Source organism: Coregonus lavaretus (assembly GCF_964263955.1).
Source record: "Coregonus lavaretus genome assembly, chromosome: 8".
Lineage (NCBI taxonomy): Eukaryota > Metazoa > Chordata > Actinopteri > Salmoniformes > Salmonidae > Coregonus > Coregonus lavaretus.
In genome coordinates, this window is record NC_139995.1 from 31560919 (window position 1) to 31583714 (window position 22796).

Genomic DNA, 22796 nt, shown 5'->3' on the forward strand with positions numbered 1-22796 from the left:
TGTGTGTAATAAACAACACAAAACAAATGGAATGAAGATATGAGGAGCGGCAGTGGCTAGAAGGCCGGTGACGACGAACGCTGAAGCCTGCCCGAACAAGGACAGGAGGCAGCTTCGGAGGAAGTCGTGACAGGTGTTCATGCATCTCAATAAACTATAACCTAAATGCATTATTACCTCCAACTTGGCCCAATTAATTTTTCCAATTGTCCACCCTGACATACAAAGTTAGAACGGGCCCTGCGTCTCAACCAATAGCCAATATAGGCTAAATATACCAAGCAGGGCTACAGCAACTTCCAGAGGGTCAGGTCAAGGAGGGAGGGTCTTACCGCCTCCGTGAAGACCATCCTTACTGGCACCAGGTCCAAGGTCAGCTCCACATCACTGGAAGAGACACCTGCTTCTTTGTTATGTGGACCACCAAAGCCTCCATCACCATCCCATCCAACGTGACAGACTCATATTGCTCCTCCTGTCATTACCTGTTTTCAGGGAAGACAATTGTCCAAAAATATTCCAATTAGTTCATCCACACACACTAGGCTCCCAGAATAGGTCATATTACTTACAGGTTTTGCTGAAAGCAGCCAACTAAACTAATGTAGTTATCTTTATAATGGACACAGTGGGAATTGATATAAAATAAAATAAAATAAAATTGTATTGGTCACATACACATATTTAGCAGATGTTATTGTGAAATGCTTGTGTTCCTAGCTCCAACAGTGCAGTAGTATCTAAATCTAAAAGTAAAATGATGGAATTAAGAAATATATAAATATTAGGACGAGCAATGTCATAGTGGCGTTGACTAAAATACAGTAGAATAGAATACAGTATATACATATGAGATGAGTAAAGCAGTATATAAACATTATTAAAGTGACTAGTGATTCCATCTCTATGTATATAGGGCAGCAGCCTCTAAGGTGCAGGGTTGAGTAACTGGGTGGTAGCCGGCTAGTGATGGCTATTTAACAGTCTGATGGCCTTGAGATAGAAGCTGCTTTTCAGTCTCTCGGTCCCAGCTTTGATGCACCTGTACTGACCTCGCCTTCTGGATGAAACCGGGGTGAACAGGCCGTGGCTCGGATGGTTGATGTCCTTGATGATCGTTTTGGCCTTCCTGTGACATCGGGTGCTGAAGGTGCCCTGGAGGGCAGGCAGTGTGCCCCTGGTGATGTATTGAGCAGACCGCACCACCCTCTGGAGAGCCCTGCGGTTGCGGGAGGTGCAGTTGCCGTACCAGGCAGTGATACAGCCCGACAGGATAATCTCAATTGTGCATCTGTAAAAGTTTGTGAGGGTCTTAGGGGCCAAGCCAAATTTCTTCAGCCTCCTGAGGTTGAGGAGGCGCTGTTGCGCCTTCTTCACCACACTGTCTGTGTATGTTGACCATTTGAGATTGTCAGTGATGTGTACGCCGAGGAACTTGAAGCTTTTCCACCTTCCCCACTGCGGTCCCGTCGATGTGGATAGGGGCGTGCTCCCTCTGTTGTTTCCTGTAGTCTACGATCAGCTCCTTCGTTTTATTGACGTTGAGGCAGAGGTTATTTTCCTGGCACCACTACACCAGGGCCCTCACCTCCTCTCTGTAGGCTGTCTCGTCATTGTTGGTAATCAGGTCTACTACTGTTGTGTCGTCTGCAAACTTGATGATTGAGTTGGAGGCGTGCGTGGCCATGCAGTCATGGGTGAACAGGGAGTACAGGAGGGGGCTGAGCATGTACATTTGTGAGGCCCCTATCTGTGATGTTCAAATTATTTCTTACCCACTGTGTCTTACTTGCTGGAGGCCCCAGTCATCCCTGCCTGTACCTGACATGTTGAAAAGGATTTGAACAATGAATGAAGATCATACACAAACAAAAGTCTCCTATAATAGGTTATATTACATTCAAGTTTTGCTCAAAGCAGCCAACTTAAGTAATGTAGTTAACGTTAGTTCAATCACAAAGGCTGGTCTGAGTGCATCTCCTCACTTTCATTCAGTAGTACGAAACAATTCACATTGCATTTTATCATGGGCACAGTGGGAATTTATATCTGTGAAGTTTAAATTATGTCTTACCCCAAGAGTGAGAGAGTGAGAACATCACTTCCAGCAGATCTCCTTGCTGAGGGTGGCATTGATCATGCACTGCTTCTCGTGGGGTGAGCCTGATGGATAAAAGGGGTTATATAATCAAATCCCTGCTGACATGTATAACTGACTTCACAGGTCATGTGATTAGGGATGTACAACATATACACTCGTGGAACAAAACCATTTGTGTTTTGTATGGGAAAACATTAATCCCAAAAGTCCTTTGTGAGCTAGCTAGACAGCTAGTTAATGTTAGCTCACCGTTCGTGTGGTGACATGCTAGCTAATGTTAGCCCACCAGGGCATGGATATTTAGCTAACGTTTAGCTAGCTAGTTATGTTAGCTCATCGTTAGTTTAGTCAGACTTTTCCCCAGACCCCACGGGTGGTGACATGCTAGCTAGTCCACCGGGGTAGGGATATTTAATGTTAGCTAGTTTGTGCTAATCGCCAATGTCAGGCAGATTCGCTAGCATGTCACCGCCTGTCAAGAAAATTCAACTACACCATGATGAGATAATGTGCAAAGTTAGCTAGCTAACATTAGCTAATGTAGCCAACTAGCCAACCAAGGTGCCTAACTAGCCCACCAGTCGATATTGTGGTCCTCTGTAGCTCAGCTGGTAGAGCACGGCGCTTGTAACGCCAGGGTAGTGGGTTCGATCCCCGGGACCACCCATACACAAAAATGTATGCACGCATGACTGTAAGTCACTTTGGATAAAAGCGTCTGCTAAATGGCATGTTATTATTATTATTATTATTATTATTATATTTACCTAACTAGCTATATCCCTTCCCTGGTGGGCTAAAGTTAGCTAGCATGTCACCACGTGAAAAAGTATGACTACACAAACCGTGAGCTAACGTTAACTAGCTGGCTAGCTCACAAAGGACTTAATAATAAAAGGTGACAACAATCATTATGCTAGCCTGTGCTGGTTTTCTTTTTACTTGTAAAGGAAGGTAACATGCGTTTTATACGTATCTACAGTCTGTGATTATCTAGCTAATTTTCAAAAGCATCTAGGTAACCACAGATCTTTGACCGAACCTAAATAGCTTGTTAGCAGCTAGCAAACAGGGCTTACCTTAACACACAGCTCCAGCGATGCTATCTCGCTTACAGAGGTCGGAAAACTATAAAATGCACATGTGCTTATCAGAGTAGTGGTTACAATCCGGTACATAGCACAGAACCATCCTTTCTTCTGATCAACGGAGAGACCTAAGGTTAGCTAGTTAGCTACAAAGGCCAGGGTAATTAAAATTATAGTAATAAAAAAATACTAAAGTAACTAGCTAGGTAATTTGAAAAATGCTAAATAAGAATACACATGAGAAATAACAATTATTTACACAAGAAACTAAAAAGTTACTTGCTACTTGTCGATGAGTTTGCATGGAGAAATGTGCCTTGAGGGATGACGTCAAAGCTTGTGACAGGATGTGTAGTTCTGTATGATAGCCACATTAGCGGCTAATTAGCATTTCATTTTTGGGGGGTGATTACAGGTGAATATATTGATAAAAGTGACCTTGTCTGAGAGAGATTTGCGCGGTTTCAAAATGTCACAGCCAGGGTAAGCCTACACAAAACACAGACCTTATGTGAAATAGTTCTAAAATCCTGACGGAAAAATTGGAACCATTTCCGGGTTTTACCACTAGGTTTTATGGGTATTATGACTTATACTGTGGTACTCAATTTCTCAGATTGAAAAAGGTGAGGGCGTGCCGCTCCTCCGCACTCTGGCAGCGCTATACCTCTGTTACAGACAGTACACAGAGCCAAAATGCCACACAAACACACTGACAAACAAATGGTGCAGCAGCCACAAATAGCAGGCATTACCAAAGTGTCAGAGAGAGTGAGAGATCGAGACAGAGAGTGAGAAAGAGAGAGGCTAACAGAGAGCTGCAATAACAATAATATTAAGCAACTTCACATAGCCTTCTAAGAAGAACAACAACATTTTCCACAGATAAACAATCAGGTCACAAGCAGCTTTATAGACCTCCATAAATACACCTCGAGACACACACAAACACCTGTCCTGTGTACTGTACGGAGGTAAATAGGGTGACATTCTGGGACAGAGACAGGGAGAGGGTTACGTAAATGACAATTTATAGTCTAAATGGGTTACGTGTTGACTGTTGGCCCAATCAGCTCTGAGGCTAGCTGGGATGAGACAGTCCAGTACAGGGCAGGGCAGGGTGGGGTGGGAGGCCAAGGTTAGCATGGAGGAGCAGGCAGGGACTAATCACACATACACACGCTAATCCCCAATGTTCTACTTCCCAACTGGGATTAGGGATGGGAATAATGGATCCTACAGCGCTAGCCAGGGCCAGGTCCCAGTCCTAATGCAGAGAGATGGAGAGCTGAGGGTGGGGGCGGGTGGGGATTACGTGGTGTATTCTAGCCCAGGACATCCCCTCTTGTCTGGCCCTGACCTGCGAGGGACTCCCTACCGAGGGGGGCGAAGGGTGAAGGTTTAGGAGTTCTGAGTGAATATGTGTTCTTTGTGTGAATATGTGTTTTTTGTGTGTGTTCTTTGTGTTTGAGTGTGAGTATGAGTATGAGTATGAGTATGAGTATGAGTATGAGTGTGAGTGTGAGTGTGAGTGTGAGTGTGAGTGTGAGTGTGAGTGTGAGTGTGAGTGTGAGTGTGTGTGTGTGTGTGTGTGTGTGTGTGTGTGTGTGTGTGTGTGTGTGTGTGTGTGTGTGTGTGTGTGTGTGTGTGTGTGTGCGTGCAGGCTCCCGGTGCCTCTGATCCCAGGACCTACAGTACATCGGAGACATCGGTCTCACTCTAATCCAGCTTTCTGGAAGAGAGACCAGCAGGGAAATGGGCCAGCGGAAAAACACCCAATTTAACCAAACATCAAGTGCACTGGACTGTGTGTTAGTGTGCTGGTATGTGTATGTGTGTGTGCATAAGCGCTTGTGTTTTTGTGTGTGTCTGTTTGATTATGTGTGTACACCAGTGTGTGTATGTGAAAGTGTGTGTGTGTTTGTGAGTGTGTGTGTGTGTGTGTGTGTGCATGAATGAATAGGTGAGTTTCTGGCCTAGTCACCAGGCAGGCAGGGCTGATGGATGAGTCACTGTTATGTCAGGTTGGCCCGGGTTACTCCCCCATCACACAGGCCTGTACCCAGGGACAATGGACCCGGCCGCGCTACACTGCAGGCAGGGCCTTCAGCCCAGTTATGAAACACATTACTTGGCCAGGCAGGCTCTAACCTCCTCCACCATCAGCTGGGCACAGAGCAATGGTCTAACAGGGTCTAACTGACTCTAACATCCGTCCGGTAGGCACAGAGGGGTAGCCAGAAACATACCAACAATTAGGCATCTACTGTATTTTTTTAAATATTTTTTTTTATTTTTTTTTATTTCACCTTTATTTAACCAGGTAAGCCAGTTGAGAACAGGTTCTCATTTACAACTGCGACCTGGCCAAGATAAAGCAAAGTAGTGCAATAAAAACAACACAGAGTTACATATGGGGTAAAAAAAAAACATAAAGTCAGAAATACAACAGAAAATATATATACAGTGTGTGCAAATGTAGCAAGTTATGGAGGTAAGGCAATAAATAGGCTATAGTGCAGAATAATTACAATAGTATTAACACTGGAATGCTAGATGTGCAAGAGATGATGTGCAAATAGAGATACTGGGGTGCAAAAGAGCAAAATAAATAACAATATAGGGATGAGGTAGTTGGGTGGGCTAATTTCAGATGGGCTGTGTACAGGTGCAGTGATCGGTAAGGTGCTCTGACAACTGATGCTTAAAGTTATTGAGGGAGATAAGAGTCTCCAGCTTCAGAGATTTTTGCAATTCGTTCCAGTCATTGGCAGCAGAGAACTGGAAGGAATGGCGGCCAAAGGAGGTGTTGGCTTTGGGAATGACCAGTGAGATATACCTGCTGGAGCGCAGACTACGGGTGGGTGCTGCTATGGTGACCAATGAGCTAAGATAAGGCGGGGATTTGCCTAGCAGTGATTTATAGATGGCCTGGAGCCAGTGGGTTTGACGACGAACATGTAGTGAGGACCAGCCAACAAGAGCGTACAGGTCACAGTGGTGGGTAGTGTATGGGGCTTTGGAGACAAAACGGATGGCACTGTGATAGACTACATCCAATTTGCTGAGTAGAGTGTTGGAGGCTATTTTGTAAATGACATCGCCGAAGTCAAGGATCGGTAGGATAGTCAGTTTTACGAGGGCATGTTTGGCAGCATGAGTGAAGGAGGCTTTGTTGCGAAATAGGAAGCCGATTCTAGATTTAACTTTGGATTGGAGATTCTTTATGTGAGTCTGGAAGTTGAGTTTACAGTCTAACCAGACACCTAGATATTTGTAGTTGTCCACATACTCTAGGTCAGACCCGTCGAGAGTGGTGATTCTAGTCGGGTGGGCGGGTGCTAGCAGCGTTCGATTGAAAAGCATGCATTTAGTTTTACTAGTGTTTAAGAGCAGTTGAAGGCTACTGAAGGATTGTTGTATGGCATTGAAGCTCGTTTGGAGGTTTGTTAACACAGTGTCCAATGAAGGGCCAGATGTATACAAAATGGTGTCGTCTGCGTAGAGGTGGATCTGAGAGTCACCAGCAGCAAGAGCGACATCATTGATATACACGGAGAAAAGTGTCGGCCCAAGAATTGAACCCTGTGGCACCCCCATAGAGACTGCCATAGGTCCAGACAACAGGCCCTCCGATTTGACACACTGAACTCTATCTGAGAAGTAGTTGGTGAACCAGGCGAGGCAGTCATTTGAGAAACCAAGGCTATTTAGTCTGCCAATAAGAATGCGGTGGTTGACAGAGTCGAAAGCCTTGGCCAGGTCGATGAAGACGGCTGCACAGTACTGTCTATTATCAATCGTGGTTATAATATCGTTTAGGACCTTGAGTGTGGCTGAAGTGCACCCGTGACCAGCTCGGAAACCGGATTGCATAGCGGAGAAGGTACGGTGGTATTCGAAATGGTCGATGATCTGTTTGTTAACTTGGCTTTCGAATACTTTCGAAAGGCAGGGCAGGATGGATATAGGTCTGTAGCAGTTTGGATCTAGAGTGTCACCCCCTTTGAAGAGGGGGATGACCGCGGCAGCTTTCCAATCTCTGGGGATCTCAGACGTTATGAAAGAGAGGTTGAACAGACTAGTAATAGGGGTTGCGACAATTTCGGCGGCTAGTTTTAGAAAGAAAGGGTCCAGATTGTCTAGCCCAGCTGATTTGTAGGGGTCCAGATTTTGCAGCGCTTTCAAAACATCAGCTGTCTGAATTTGTGTGAAGGAGAAGCGGGGGGGGCATGGGCAAGTTGCAGCAGAGGGTGCAGAGTTGGTGGCCGGGTTAGTGGTAGCCAGATGGAAAGCATGGCCAGCTGTAGCAAAATGCTTGTTGAAATTCTCGATTATTGTAGATTTATCGGTGGTGATAGTGTTTCCTAGCCTCAGTGCAGTGGGCAGCTGGGAGGAAGTGCTCTTATTCTCCATGGACTTTACAGTGTCCCAAAACTTTTTGGAGTTAGTGCTACAGGATGCAAATTTCTGTTTGAAAAAGTTAGCCTTTGCTTTCCTGATTGCTTGTGTATATTGGTTCCTAACTTCCCTGAAAAGTTGCATATCGCGGGGGCTATTTGATGCTAATGCTGTACGCCACAGGATGTTTTTGTGCTGGTCAAGGGCAGTCAAGTCTGAGGAGAACCAGGGGCTATATCGGTTCTTAGTTCTGTATGTTTTGAATGGGGCATGTTTATTTAAGATTGAGAGGAAATTATTTTTAAGGAACAACCAGGCATCCTCTACTGACGGAATGAGATCTATATCCATCCAGGATACCTGGGCCAGGTCAATTAGGAAGGCCTCCTCGCTAAAGTGTTTTAGGGAGCGTTTGACAGTGATGAGGGGTGGTCGTTTGACCGCGGACCCGTTACGGACGCAGGCAATAAGGCAGTGATCGCTGAGATCCTGGTTGAAGACAGCTGAGGTGTATTTAGAGGGTATGTTAGTCAGGATGATATCTATGAGGGTACCCATGTTTAAGGATTTAGGGTTGTACCTGGTAGGTTCGTTGATAATTTGCGTGAGGTTGAGGGCATCTAGCTTGGATTGTAGGATGGCTGGGGTATTAAGCATATCCCAATTTAGGTCACCAAGCAGTACAAACTCAGAGGATAAATGGGGGGCAATCAATTCACATATGGTGTCCAGGGCACAGCTGGGGGCTGAGGGGGGTCTGTAGCAAGCGGCAACAGTGAGAGACTTATTTCTGGAAAGGTGGATTTTTAGAAGTAGAAGCTCAAACTGTTTGGGCACAGACCTGGATAGTATGATAGAGCTCTGCAGGCTATCTCTACAGTAGATTGCAACTCCACCCCCTTTGGCAGTTCTATCTAGACGGAAAATGTTATAGTTGGGGATGGAAATTTCAGAATTTTTGGTGGCCTTCCTGAGCCAGGATTCAGACACTGCTAGAACATCAGGGTTGGCAGAGTGTGCTAACGCAGTGAATAACTCAAACTTAGGAAGTAGACTTCTGATATTTATGTGCAAGAAACCAAGACTTTTGCGATTACAGAAGTCATCAAATGATAGCTCCTTGGGAGTAGGAGTGATACTGGGGGCTACAGGGCCTGGGTTAGCCTCTACATCACCAGAGGAACAGAGGAGGACTAGAATAAGGATACGGCTAAAGGCTTTAAGAACTGGTCTTCTAGTGCGTTGGGTACATAGAATAAAGGGGGCAGATTTCCGGGTGTTATAGAAAAGATTCAGGGCATTGTGTACAGACAAGGATATGGAAGGATATGAGTAAAGTGGAGGTAAACCTAAGCGTTGGGTAACAATGAAAGAGATAGTATCTCTAGAGGCATCAATTGAGTTGGTCTCTGAGTGTATGGGGGGAGGAACAAAGGAGCTAACTAAGGCAGGTTTAGCTAGGCTGGGGGGTCTACAGTGATATAGTACAATTAGAAATAACCGAAACAACAATAAACTAACCATGTTTGGGCTGAGGCTAAACATAAACAGGATGTAGTACCGTAAAAAGGAACAGTCCAGCAGATATCAGCTGTATAGCTGAGTTATCATAAGGTCCGGTGGTAAGAGGCCACGGCTAGCGTGTGCTACGTCCGTTTTGTTGTAGCCAGCTGGTAGCGATGAATCCGGAGTTAAAGGTCCAGTGATTCAGTGATTCCGGCGGAAAAACTGATATGTTCTGGGTCGATAACGCGCTGTGCAGACTGGCCGAATATCCGGTGATCAATGTCCAGTGATTAAAAATTAATCCCGCAAAAAAAAAAAAAAAAAAAAAAAAAAAAAAATTTTTTTTGAGAAAACTGGTGAGAAACTGTATGAGAAAACTGGTGCCACTGCCATTTCAACAGCAATGTTTTTCTTCACCGCTACCCTAATATCCAGCTGCTGATCATGGTATATCGCACATGACACACATCTCCAATAGCACATTTTACAGGGAGGGGGGTGGACCCAAAGGAGGGCTGGAACTAGAGAGAGAGAGAACTAAGGAGGTTCAGCAGAACTGTCAAGTGTCAATGTGCAGCGGTAGGACGGAGTCAGGCGCAGGACATAGAACTGAGTAAACAACGTACTTTACTTGAAAAATAAACAACAGTAATTTCCACGCAGGGAAAACACACCAGCTCACATAAGTCTCAGACACAAAACAAAGAACAAACACGCACAAAACCATGTGGGAACCAGAGGGTTAAATAGGGAAATAATATAATGTAATGGGAACCAGGTGTGTACAATCAAGACAAAACAAATGGAAAAAGAAACGTAGCTAGAAAGCCGGTGACAACGACCGCCGAACGCCGCCCGAACAAGGAGAGGCACCAACTTCGGCGGAAGTCGTGACAGTACCCCCCCCTTGATGCGCGGCTCCAGCAGCGCACCGACACCGGCCTCGGGGACGACCCGGAGGACAAGGTGCAGGACGATCCGGGTGGAGACGGTGAAATTCCTGCAGTAAGGAAGGGTCCAGGCTGTCCTTCACCGGCACCCAGCATCTCTCCTCCAGACCGTACCCCTCCCACTTCACGAGGTACTGAAGGCCCCTCGCCTGACGCCTTGAGTCCATGATGGCTCGTACAGTATACGCCGGGACCCCTCGATGTCCAGAGGGGGTGGAGGAACCTCCCACACCTCAGACTGCTGGAGCGGACCTGCCACCACCGGCCTGAGGAGAGACACATGGAACGAGGGGTTAATACGGTAATCAGGGGGGAGCTGTAACCTATAGCATACCTCGTTCAGTCTCCTCAGGACTTTAAATGGCCCCACAAACCGCGGACCCAGCATCCGGCAGGACAGGCGAAGGGGCAGGTTTCGGGTCGAGAGCCAGACCCGGTACCCCGGTGCATACACCGGGGCCTCACTGCGGTGGTGGTCGGCGCTCACCTTCTGTCGCATGATGGCCTGTTGCAGGCGCACATGGGCAGCATCCCATGTCTCCTCCGAGCGCTGAAACCATTCATCCACCGCAGGTGCCTCGATCTGGCTCTGATGCCACGGTGCCAGGACCGGCTGATAACCTAGTACACACTGAAACTGAGACATGTTAGTGGAGGAGTGGCGGAGGGGGTTTTGGGCCATCTCTGCCCAGGGGATGAAAGCCGCCCACTCCCCCGGCCGGTCCTGGCAATAGGACCGCAGAAACCTACTCACATCCTGGTTAACTCTCTCCACTTGCCCATTACTCTTGGGGTGAAAACCTGAGGTCAGGCTGACCGAGACCCCCAGATGTTCCATGAACGCCCTCCAGACCCTCAATGTGAACTGGGGACCCCGATCAGACACTATATCCTCATGCACCCCGTAGTGCCGGAAGACATGGGTAAACAGGGCCTCCGCAGTCTGTAGGGTCGTTGGGAGACTGGGCAAAGGAAGGAGACGGCAGGACTTATAAAACCGATCCACAACGACCAGGATCGTGGTGTTACCTTGTGACGGAGGAAGATCCATCACGAAGTCCACCGATAGGTGTGACCACGGCCGTTGTGGAACGGGTAGGGGTTGTAATTTCCCTCTGGGCAGGTGTCTAGGTGCCTTGCACTGAGCGCACACCGAACAGGAGGAAACATAAACCCTCACATCCTTAGCTAAAGTGGGCCACCAGTACGTCCCACTAAGACAGCGCACTGTCCGACCAATGCCAGGATGACCAGAGGAGGGTGACGTGTGGGCCCAAAAATCAATCGATCGCAGACATCTGACGGAACGTACAGACGCCCAACTGGACACTGGGTGGGAGTGGGCTCCGTACGTATCGCCCGCTTGATGTCCGCGTCAACCTCCCATACCACCGGTGCCACCAGGCAAGAAGCCGGAAGTATGGGAGTGGGATCCGTGGACCACTCCTCTGTGTCATACATCCGGGACAGTGCATCTGCCTTAGCGTTCTGGGAATCTGGTCTGTAGGATAGGGTGAAAACAAAACGGGTGAAAAACATGGCCCACCTTGCCTGGCGAGGGTTCAGTCTCCTCGCCGTCCGGATGTACTCCAGATTGTGGTGGTCAGTCCAAATGAAGAAAGGGTGTTTAGTCCCCTCAAGCCAATGCCTCCATGCCTTCAGAGCCCTGACAACAGCTAACAGCTCCCGGTCCCCCACATCATAGTTTCGCTCCGCTGGGCTGAGCTTCTTCGAAAAGAAAGCACAGGGGCGGAGCTTTGGTGGCATACCCGAGCGCTGAAACAGCACAGCTCCTATCCCAGCCTCGGACGCGTCCACCTCTACTATGAATGCCAAGGAGGAATCAGGATGAGCCAGCACGGGAGCCGAGGTAAACAGAGCCTTCAGGTGACCAAAAGCCCTGTCCGCCCCAGCTGACCACTGCAGTCGCACCGGTCCCCCCTTCAGCAAGTAGGTAATGGGAGCCGCTACCTGACCAAAGCCCCGGATAAACCTCCGGTAGTAGTTGGCAAACCCTAAGAACCGCTGCATCTCCTTTACCGTGGTTGGAGTCGGCCAATTACGCACGGCTGAAATGTGGTCATTCTCCATCTCCACCCCTAATGCGGACAGGCGGTACCCTAGGAAGGAGACGGACTGTTGGAAGAACAGACATTTCTCAGCCTTGACGTACAGGTCATGCGCCAACAGTCGACCAAGCACCTTGCGCACCAGGGACACATGCTCGGCGCGTGTAGTGGAGTGTATTAGAATGTCATCTATTTACACCACTACACCCTGCCCCTGCAGGTCCCTGAAAATCGCGTCTACGAAGGATTGGAAGACTGATGAAGCATTCATCAACCCGTACGGCATTACGAGGTACTCATAGTGCCCAGAGGTGGTACTAAATGCCGTCTTCCACTCATCCCCCTCCCGGATACGCACCAGGTTGTAAGCGCTCCTGAGATCCAATTTGGTGAAGAAGCGCGCCCTGTGCAATGACTCTGTCACACTGGCTATGAGGTAACTGTACTTCACAGTGATCTGATTTAGACCTCGATAGTTAATGCACAGGCGTAAACCTCCATCCTTCCTCTTCACAAAAAAGAAACTTGAGGAGGCAGGTGAAGTGGACGGCCGAATGTATCCCTGTCCCAGAGATTCGGAGACATATGTTTCCATAGCCGCCGTCTCCTCCTGAGACAGAGGATACATGTGACTCCTGGGAAGGGCTGCGCCTACCTGGAGATGTATCACACAATCCCCCTGTCGATGGGGTGGTGGTTGAGTCGCCTTCTTTTTACAGAAGGCGAGAGCCAAATCGGCATATTCGGGGGGAATGTGCATAGTGGAGACCTGGTTTGGACTCTCCACCGTAGTTGCACCTATGGAAACACCTACACACCTCCCTGAGCACTGACGTGACCATCCCTTGAGAGCCCTCTGTTGCCACGAAATAGTGGGGTCATGAGAGGCCAACCAGGGAAGCCCCAACACCACATGAAACACAGGAGAATCGATCAGGAAGAGACCAATTCTCTCCACATGACCCTCCTGCGTTTTCATACATAGTGGAGCTGTGACCTCCCTAATCAGGCCCGACCCTAAAGGACGACTTTCTAAGGCATGTACAGGGAAGGGCACATCAACAGGAACAATAGGGATCCCTAATCTAAGTGCAAATGAACGGTCAATAAAGTTCCCAGCTGTGCCTGAATCTACTAGCGCCTTATGCTGGGAATGCGGGGAAAACTCAGGAAATTCTATGCATACACATACAGTGGGGAAAAAAAGTATTTAGTCAGCCACCAATTGTGCAAGTTCTTCCACTTAAAAAGATGAGAGAGGCCTGTAATTTTCATCATAGGTACACGTCAACTATGACAGACAAATTGAGATTTTTTTTCTCCAGAAAATCACATTGTAAGATTTTTATTGAATTTATTTGCAAATTATGGTGGAAAATAAGTATTTGGTCACCTACAAACAAGCAAGATTTATGGCTCTCACAGACCTGTAACTTCTTCTTTAAGAGGCTCCTCTGTCCTCCACTCGTTACCTGTATTAATGGCACCTGTATGAACTTGTTATCAGTATAAAAGAAACCTGTCAACAACCTCAAACAGTCACACTCCAAACTCCACTATGGCCAAGACCAAAGAGCTGTCAAAGGACACCAGAAACAAAATTGTAGACCTGCACCAGGCTGGGAAGACTGAATCTGCAATAGGTAAGCAGCTTGGTTTGAAGAAATCAACTGTGGGAGCAATTATTAGGAAATGGAAGACATACAAGACCACTGATAATCTCCCTCGATCTGGGGCTCCACGCAAGATCTCACCCCGTGGGGTCAAAATGATCACAAGAACGGTGAGCAAAAATCCCAGAACCACACGGGGGGACTTAGTGAATGACCTGCAGAGAGCTGGGACCAAAGTAACAAAGCCTACCATCAGTAACACACTACGCCGCCAGGGACTCAAATCCTGCAGTGCAAGACGTGTCCCCCTGCTTAAGCCAGTACATGTCCAGGCCCGTCTGAAGTTTGCTAGAGTGCATTTGGATGATCCAGAAGAGGATTGGGAGAATGTCATATGGTCAGATGAAACCAAAATATAACTTTTTTGTAAAAACTCAACTCGTCGTGTTTGGAGGACAAAGAATGCTGAGTTGCATTCAAAGAACACCATACCTACTGTGAAGCATGGGGGTGGAAACATCATGCTTTGGGGCAGTTTTTCAGAAAAGGGACCAGGACGACTGATCCGTGTAAAGGAAAGAATGAATGGGGCCATGTATCGTGAGATTTTGAGTGAAAACCTCCTTCCATCAGCAAGGGCATTGAAGATGAAATGTGGCTGGGTCTTTCAGCATGACAATGATCCCAAACACACTGCCCGGGCAACGAAGGAGTGGCTTCGTAAGAAGCATTTCAAGGTCCTGGAGTGGCCTAGCCAGTCTCCAGATCTCAACCCCATAGAAAATCTTTGGAGGGAGTTGAAAGTCCGTGTTGCCCAGCGACAGCCCCAAAACATCACTGCTCTAGAGGAGATCTGCATGGAGGAATGGGCCAAAATACCAGCAACAGTGTGTGAAAACCTTGTGAAGACTTACAGAAAACGTTTGACCTGTGTCATTGCCAACAAAGGGTATATAACAAAGTATTGAGAAACTTTTGTTATTGACCAAATACTTATTTTCCACCATAATTTGCAAATAAATTCATAAAAAATCCTACAATGTGATTTTCTGGAAAAACTTTCCTCATTTTGTCTGTCATAGTTGACGTGTACCTATGATGAAAATTACAGGCCTCTCTCATCTTTTTAAGTGGGAGAACATGCACAATTGGTGGCTGACTAAATACTTTTTTTCCCCACTGTATGTGCGCAACAGGGAGCTCTGGGTGAGTCGGGTGCCTACTCACCTGGGATGATACACCAGTGCCCTGCCTGCTGCCTCGACTCCCTGGGGAACCTCCCCAGCACCGACCAGCAGTGTGCCCTCTGCGGCCACAGTTGGTGCAGGAAACGGCCCCCCCTCCGGTCACCCTTAGAGCAGCACCTCCGAGCTCCAGAGGGATAGGGTTGGAGGTGCTGGGGGATGGAATGGACGGACCCTGACCCGGACGTCCGCGGGTGGCCAACAGGTTATCCAGCCGTATAGATAAATCCACCAGCTGGTCGAGGGTACGGGTGGTGTCACTGCATGCAAGCTTCCGACGAACGTCCTCCCGTAGACTACACCGGTAATGGTCGATCAGGGCCCTCTCATTCCATCCCGCGCTGGCAGCCAAGGTCCTGAAGTCCAGTGCAAAGTCCTGTGCGCTCCTCTTCCCCTGTCTGAACTAGAACAAGCGTTCCCCCTCCGCTCTCCCCTCAGGTAGATGATTGAAGACCGCCCGGAAGCGGCGGGTTAAATCCTCATAGCGAACCAACTCTGCGTCTATTCCTCCCCTTTCGGCGTTGGCCCACTCAAGCGTTCTCCCCGAAAAGACAGGAGATGAAGAGAAGAGTCCCCTCAGCCAGCTGGTACTGGGGCTCTGTTCACAAACACAAACAGACCCCACAGAGACCCAGAACAGCAACACAATCAGATCCAACCAAATTATGAGAAAGCAAAAAGATAACTGGAAAGAATCAACCAAGAAACAGCGCAGACTGGAATGCTATCTGGACCTAAACAGAGAATACACAGTAGCAGAATACCTAAACACTGTGACAGAGCCAAAATTAAGAAAATCCTTGACTATGTACAAACTCAGTGAAAGATAGGCTATGTGCCCACTGAGCTGCACTTCCTTACCTCCTGCCAAAGGTATGACCATATTAGAGACACTTACATCCCACAGATCACATAGACCACAAAGAATTAGAAAACAAATCAAACATTGATAAACTCCCATATCTGTTAGGAGAAATACCGCGATGTGCAATCACTGCAGCAAGATTTGTGACCTGTTGCCATCAAAACAGGGCAACCAGTGGAGTACAAACAACATTGTAAATACAACCTATATTTATCTGTTTACTTATCTTCCCCTACTATTCGTACTACAACTATTTGCACATTGTTAAAAACACTGTACATAGCTGATAATATAACATTTGAACATTTGAAACGTCTTTATCCTTTTGAAACCTTTATGAATGTTTACTGGACATTTTTGTTGATGTTTTTTGTTGTTGCTTTTTCACACTTTTGTTTCTTGTTAATTTCACTTGTTTTGGCAATGTAAACATATGTCTCCCATACCCATCAAGCCCCTTTGAATTGAATTGAATTGAGAGAGAGAGTGTGTGTGGTGTGTGTTCGCGTGACAGAGATAAAGTGAATAGAACCGGGTTACCGAGATTGGGTTAAATAGAACCGGGTTACCGGTTAAATTTCAATCAATTATTTCTACGAACATCATGATGTCAAAAAGAACTGTTAAATTATATGCGATGTCTAAATATGGCTTCACGGCCTTCACTCTGCCAACTGCATGATCAATCATCAAAGCACAGGGTGGGGACAGACATTGCATCTTACTATGGAGTGCGGTTCACAATGCATGTATCATCTCATCATGGTAACTTTTTTTCTTGTGACAGTTAGGCCAACATTTGCTGCAGCGTAGCCTATGCTACTGTAATAGAAAGACTGAATGCTCGTCTAATTTACACATGTCCATCTGGCTTTCGGGGGTCACCTTATATTTTAATTGTAAAGATGTAGTTTTTTTTGCAGCTGCAGAGTTTTTAAAACAGCCTATCACTCGAATGTCGTTGCATTAAATCAGTGCACATGCGAGCACTCTCTTGCAGTCTTTCACTCTCTCCATCAATTCCATTCAAATTGCATCCAAAATAGATAATCCTGTTCAAGATTGATATATACACTACATGACCAAAAGTATGTGGACATCTGTTCGTCGAAAATCTCATTCCAAAATCATGGCCATTAACATGGAGTTGGTCCCCCCCTTGCTGCTATAACAGCCTCCACTCTTCTGGGAAGGCTTTCCACTAGATGTTGGAACATTGCTGCGGGGACTTGCTTCCATTCAGCTACAAGAGCATTAGTGAGGTCGGGCACTGATTTTGGGCGATTAGGCCTGGCTCGCAGTCGGCGTTCCAATTCATACTAACAGTGTTCGATGGGGTTGAGGTCAGGGCTCTGTGCAGGCCAGTCAAGTTCTTCCACACCGATCTCAACAAACCATTTCTGTATGGACCTCGCTTTGTGCATGGGGGCATTGTCATGCTGAAATAAGAAAGGGCCTTCCCCAAACTGGTCCCGTTCTGTGAGCTTGTGTGGCCTACCACTTCGCGGCTGACCCGTTGTTGCTCCTAGATGTTTCCACTTCACAATAACAGCACTTACAGTTGACCGGAGCAGCTCTAGCAGGGCAGAAATTTTACGAACTGACTTGTTGGAAAGGTGACATCCTATGACGGTGCCACGTTGAAAGTCACTGAGCTCTTCAGTAAAGCCATTCTACTGCCAATGTTTGTCTATGGCTGTGTGCTAGATTGTATACACCTGTCAGCAACGGGTGTCACTGAAATAGCTGAATCCACAAAGTTGAAGAGGTGTCCACATACTATTGTATATGTAGTGTATATACTGCATATGTCCTAGCCTACCTCTTTCAGGTAATACATTCAACCGGTGCGCCTGGCACTTACTACCATACCCCATTCAAAGGCACTTAAATATTTTGTCTTGCCCATTCACCCTCTGAATGGCACATATACACAATCCATGTCTAAATTGTCTTAAGGCTGAAACATTTATTCTTTAACCTGTCTCCTCCCCTTCATCTACACTGATTAAAGTGGATTTAACAAGTGACATCAATAAGGGATCATAGCTTTCACCTGGATTCATCTGGTCAGTCTATGACATGGACATGTTTTGTATACTCAGTGTATATGGGCTTTTCTGTTTTTCTGTTTTGCGTATATCTGCAGTAGCCTATATATCATAGGCTATGTATTGGATAACTGCACAATCATTTGGTTTTTGGGGGGGCTTGGGCTCATAAAATGTATTTCATGTAGGGCTCATCAGTCTCAGGTAGCATCAGGCTTGAATTTGAATGCTGATCAAAGCTCTAATCAAATCCAGACCTCCTATATTTATATGATTTATATGCTTTAGAATTACACTTCCGGTTTGGGCATGAAATACCAGGTTGAACATTTGTAAAATACCGGGAAAATATTAAACCCTAGCACTGAGCTTATGAGCATGCTCTACTAATCTCTCTCTCTCTCTCTCTCTCTCTCTCTCTCTCTCTCTCTCTCTCTCTCTCTTCTCTCTCTCTCTCTCTCTCTCTCTCTCTCTCTCTCTCTCTCTCCTGCCCTCTCTCTCCCGCTCTCTTTCCCTCTCTATCTCCCTTTCTCTCTCCCTCTCTCTCTCGCTCTCCCTCTCTCTCTCCCCCCATGTACATCGGTCTGTGTTTCTACTTCTCTCGACTGTCTGCAGCATGGAGAAACTGGGCCAAACAGACGTCATTCACTATGTATGACACATGTACATACAACAGATACACGCACAAACAGTTCAACTTCAAGACAATCTGGTTTGACTGAGCTGAACATGGTTGCCAAACTAGCTCTCTAGACTAGTTTCTGACTCTGCATCACATCCCTGGCTGGAGCGGGGTTTCTGTGTGTAAGGCAAAGGGAATGCGTGCCCATGTGTGTGTACCAGTGGAGGCTGCTGAGGGTAGGACGGTTTATAGTAATGGCTGGAACGGAGTCAATGGAATGGTATGGTATCAGCCACATGGAAACCGCATGTTTGATGCCATTCCATTGACTCCATTCCAGACATTATTATGAGCCGTCCTCCCCTCAGCAGCCTCCACTGGTGTGTACAGTATGTTCATGTGTGACACTCTGTGTGAGTGCGTGTGTGTGCCTATGTAACGGTGTCTGTGCATTTGTGTGTGCCTGTGTGTGTGTGTGTGTGTGTGTGTGTGTGTGTGTGTGTGTGTGTGTATGTGTGTGTGCGTGCTCATGGCCTACAGTCATTCCTGTTCTTTAGTGTGTGTGTTGGTGTGTGTAGGGGTGTAGTATGAGACAAGAGGAGTGTGAGAGGTAGTAGAGGTCAGGTGTGTAATTGAGTGTTGATCTGTCACATGCCATGACATCTGCAGTGGCTCTGCTTCTATGACAAAACCCTGATGCCCTACTTTCCCCTCACTCAGGGGGTCCCCTCTTCTACCACACACACACACACACACACACACACACACACACACACACACACACACACACACACACACACACACACACACAAAGAGAGAGCCCAGATACACACACATACAAACACTCCCAGACTGCTGCAGTAAATAGAAATGTGTTGATAGTGACAGGCACACTGACAGACAGACACCCAATACCGATCAGGTGTGGTCAAGGACAAGTGTGTTTACCCCCGTCTTACCCCTCTATCTCTATCTCGCTCCTTCTCTCTAACACTCCTTCTCTGTGTTGGAAAGTAAGAGCTCATATTAAGACTATGTTTTTGTTATCCTCATATAGTGTTTCATCAGACAGATTCCCATCGCTGGTGAATGCCATCCTTAACTAACAATAACAGTCATAACACGTAATAATACAAAAAGAGGTACATGGCTGTTCCACGTTCAACAATGCATGCATACTTGGAGACTAACCTAATAATGTGACTGATAGCTATCTTCATGTCATACTTAAGAGGGATGATGAGACATTGACCTCATGGTTAACTGGTAGGCTTTCCTCGTGCAGGTTTGTGTTCAAACAAAGGCATGGGCCTGAAAGTCTGCTTACAGAAAACACTGGAGCAGACTACTGCTACGTGCAGAGTGACCTAAACCTACTCCTCTGTTGTTGTTCTCTCCCCAGGGTTTACTAAGGTACCTTTATTATGACGGCTGATAGAGACTTGTTTTTGTCCTGAGAGGCCGAGGGAGAGGGGGGAGGGGTTGTACCGTAGTCTATCCAAGGCAGAAAACACACACACACACACACACACACACACACACACACACACACACACACACTCTCTCTCTCTCACACACACACACACACACACACACACACAAGAGATAGGGGAACGTGAGTGCGTTAGCCCAGGCCAAGGAGAAAGAGAGAGCCATCACTAACTAACAATAATGCCATCACTAACTAATGCCATCACTAACTAATGCCATCACTAACTTACAATAAAGCCATCACTAACTAATGCCATCACTAACTAATGCCATCACTAACCAACAATAACAGTAATACTCTGTTCATAACGCACGTATCACGTGCAATAATACACCAGGAGTACAGGTCACATACAAGCACAAATACAATCACAGTCTGAGGGGGCAGGAGGGGGACAGGGGGAGCAGATAACTGACTAGTGTTGGCTATACAGCAGCCTAATGGTCTGGGGGTAGAAGCTATTGGCCAATCTGATAATTTTAGCCATGATGCTCCTGCTCTGCCCGCGTCTGAGTGATGGAAGCGGGGAGAACAGGCCGTGGCTTGGGTGACTGATGTCCCTGATGATCTTCTTGGCCTTCCTGCGACACCTGGTGTTGTGGGTGTCCTGAAGGGCAGGCAGTGTGCACCCAATGGTAAGTTCGGCTGCTGAGTGTACCACCCTCTGTAGTGCCTTGTGGTCAGTGGCGGTGGAGTTGCCGTACCAGGCTATGATGTAGCCTGACAGTATGCTCTCGATGGTGCTCCTGTAGAACCCTGTGAGGGCCCTCGGGGACAGGCCTAATTTCTTCAGCCTCCTGAGGTTAAAGAGTCGCTGTTGTGCCTTTTTCACCACGGTGTCCATGTGGTATTGACCATTTCAGCTCCTCTGAGATGTGTACGCAGAGGAACTTGACGTTTTTTACCTTCTCCACGGTGGCCCCGTTGATGAGGATGGGGGTGTGCCCAGCCTGGTTCCTCCTGAAGTCTACAATCAGCTCCTTTGTTTTGCTGACATTGAGGGAGAGGTTGTTTACCTGTCACAACACCGTCAGAGTGCCTACTTCCTCCCTGTAGGCCATCTCGTTGTTGTTGGTAATCAGGCCTACTACTGTTGTGTCGTCAGCAAACTTGATGATGGAGTTGGATCTGTGTGAGGCCACGCAGTCGTAGGTATACAAGGAGTACAGGAGGGGACTGAGGACACACCCTTGTGGGGCCCCAGTGTTGTCATACTTATAAGGGATGATGAGACATTGACCTCATGGTTAACTGGTAGGCTTTCCTCGTGCAGGTTTGTGTTCAAACAAAGGCATGGGCCTGAAAGTCTGCTTACAGAAAACACTGGAGCAGACTACTGCTACGTGCAGAGTGACCTAAACCTACTCCTCTGTTGTTGTTCTCTCCCCAGGGTTTACTAAGGTACCTTTATTATGACGGCTGATAAAGACTTGTTTTTGTCCTGAGAGGCAGAGGAAGAGGGGGGGAGGGGTTGTACCATAGTCTATCCAAGGCAGAAAACCCCCCCACACACACACACACACACTTAGACATACACCATGCCTAAGGGTCAGAGGAGAAGGAGGGCCAACCCAACAAACTCAGCACTTCCTCTGGGTTAAAGGCAGCAAGAGACTTATAAATACAACCATTTACACACACACACACACGCACGCACGCGCGCACACACACACACACACACACACACTGGTGACTTTATAGGGCTGGCCAAGTGCACACCCAAAATCATTGACACATTTGCAACCAATAGAATACCTCTCCAGTCTCTAAGAGGCTGACCCACATTCTGCAACATGTATAATGCATACATTAACATTGGCCATATATGCAGCACATGTATGGGAGTGAAAGGTGAGAGCAGACAGAAAATGTACAACTACATCTACTGACACACAGTTGGCAAACATAACCCATGCCTTAGCAAGAAAACAGATGCTAGGAACACCCCAGCCCCCTAACGTGCCTACATACACGAGCATGCACACAGCTCCAGCTCTTTATAGAGATGATAGTGTGCTATCAGCCAGCTCCTTCAGATCAGCCTTACCACCACCATCACCACAACCGCCACTAGGCTAACTGGCCAGCCTGAGCCCTAACCTGTCCCATTTTAAATTGCTTCTCTGGGCCTGCATGGGAGTGTGTATGGGAGGAAGGATTCATATAAACGTGAAAGGAATGTCACATAAGTCAAATATACAATGCAATACAATACATACAGTGCATTCGGAAAGTATTCAGAACCCTTGACTTTTTCTACATTTTGTTACGTTATAGCCTTATTCTAAATTGTTTTTATATTTTTATTATGCTCTTCAATCTACACACAATAACCCATAATGACAAAGGAAAAACAGGTTTTGATACATTTTTGCACATAAAATTAAACTGAAATATCACATTTACATAAGGATTCAGACCCTTTACTTAGTACTTTGTTGAAGCACCTTTGACAGTGATTACAGCCTTGAGTCTTCTTGGGTATGATGCTACAAGCTTGGCACACCTGTATTTGGGGAGTTTCTCACATTCTTCTCTACAGATCCTCTCAAGCTCTGTCAGGTTGGATGGGGAGCGTCGCTGCACAGCTATTTTCAGGTCTCTCCAGAGATGTTCGATCGGGTTCAAGTACGGGCTCTGGCTGGGCCACTCAAGGACATTCAGAGACTTGTCCCGAAGCCACTCCTGCGTTGTCTTGGCTGTGCGATTATGTTCGTTGTCCTGTTGGAAGGTGAACCTTTGCCCCAGTCTGAAGTCCTGAGCGCTCTGGAGCAGGTTTTCATCAAGGATCTCT

General features: G+C 47.0%; 1 long non-coding RNA gene across 1 annotated transcript; it reads right to left on the minus strand.

Moving 5' to 3' along the window:
* Positions 1 to 336: 336 nt before the first annotated feature.
* Positions 337 to 2127, minus strand: LOC311133463. Its single transcript, XR_014613593.1, has 3 exons — positions 2075 to 2127; positions 1053 to 1821; positions 337 to 485 (listed from the first exon to the last, which is right to left on the minus strand). It is a non-coding gene; the product is annotated as an uncharacterized lncRNA (long non-coding RNA).
* Positions 2128 to 22796: the final 20669 nt, after the last annotated feature.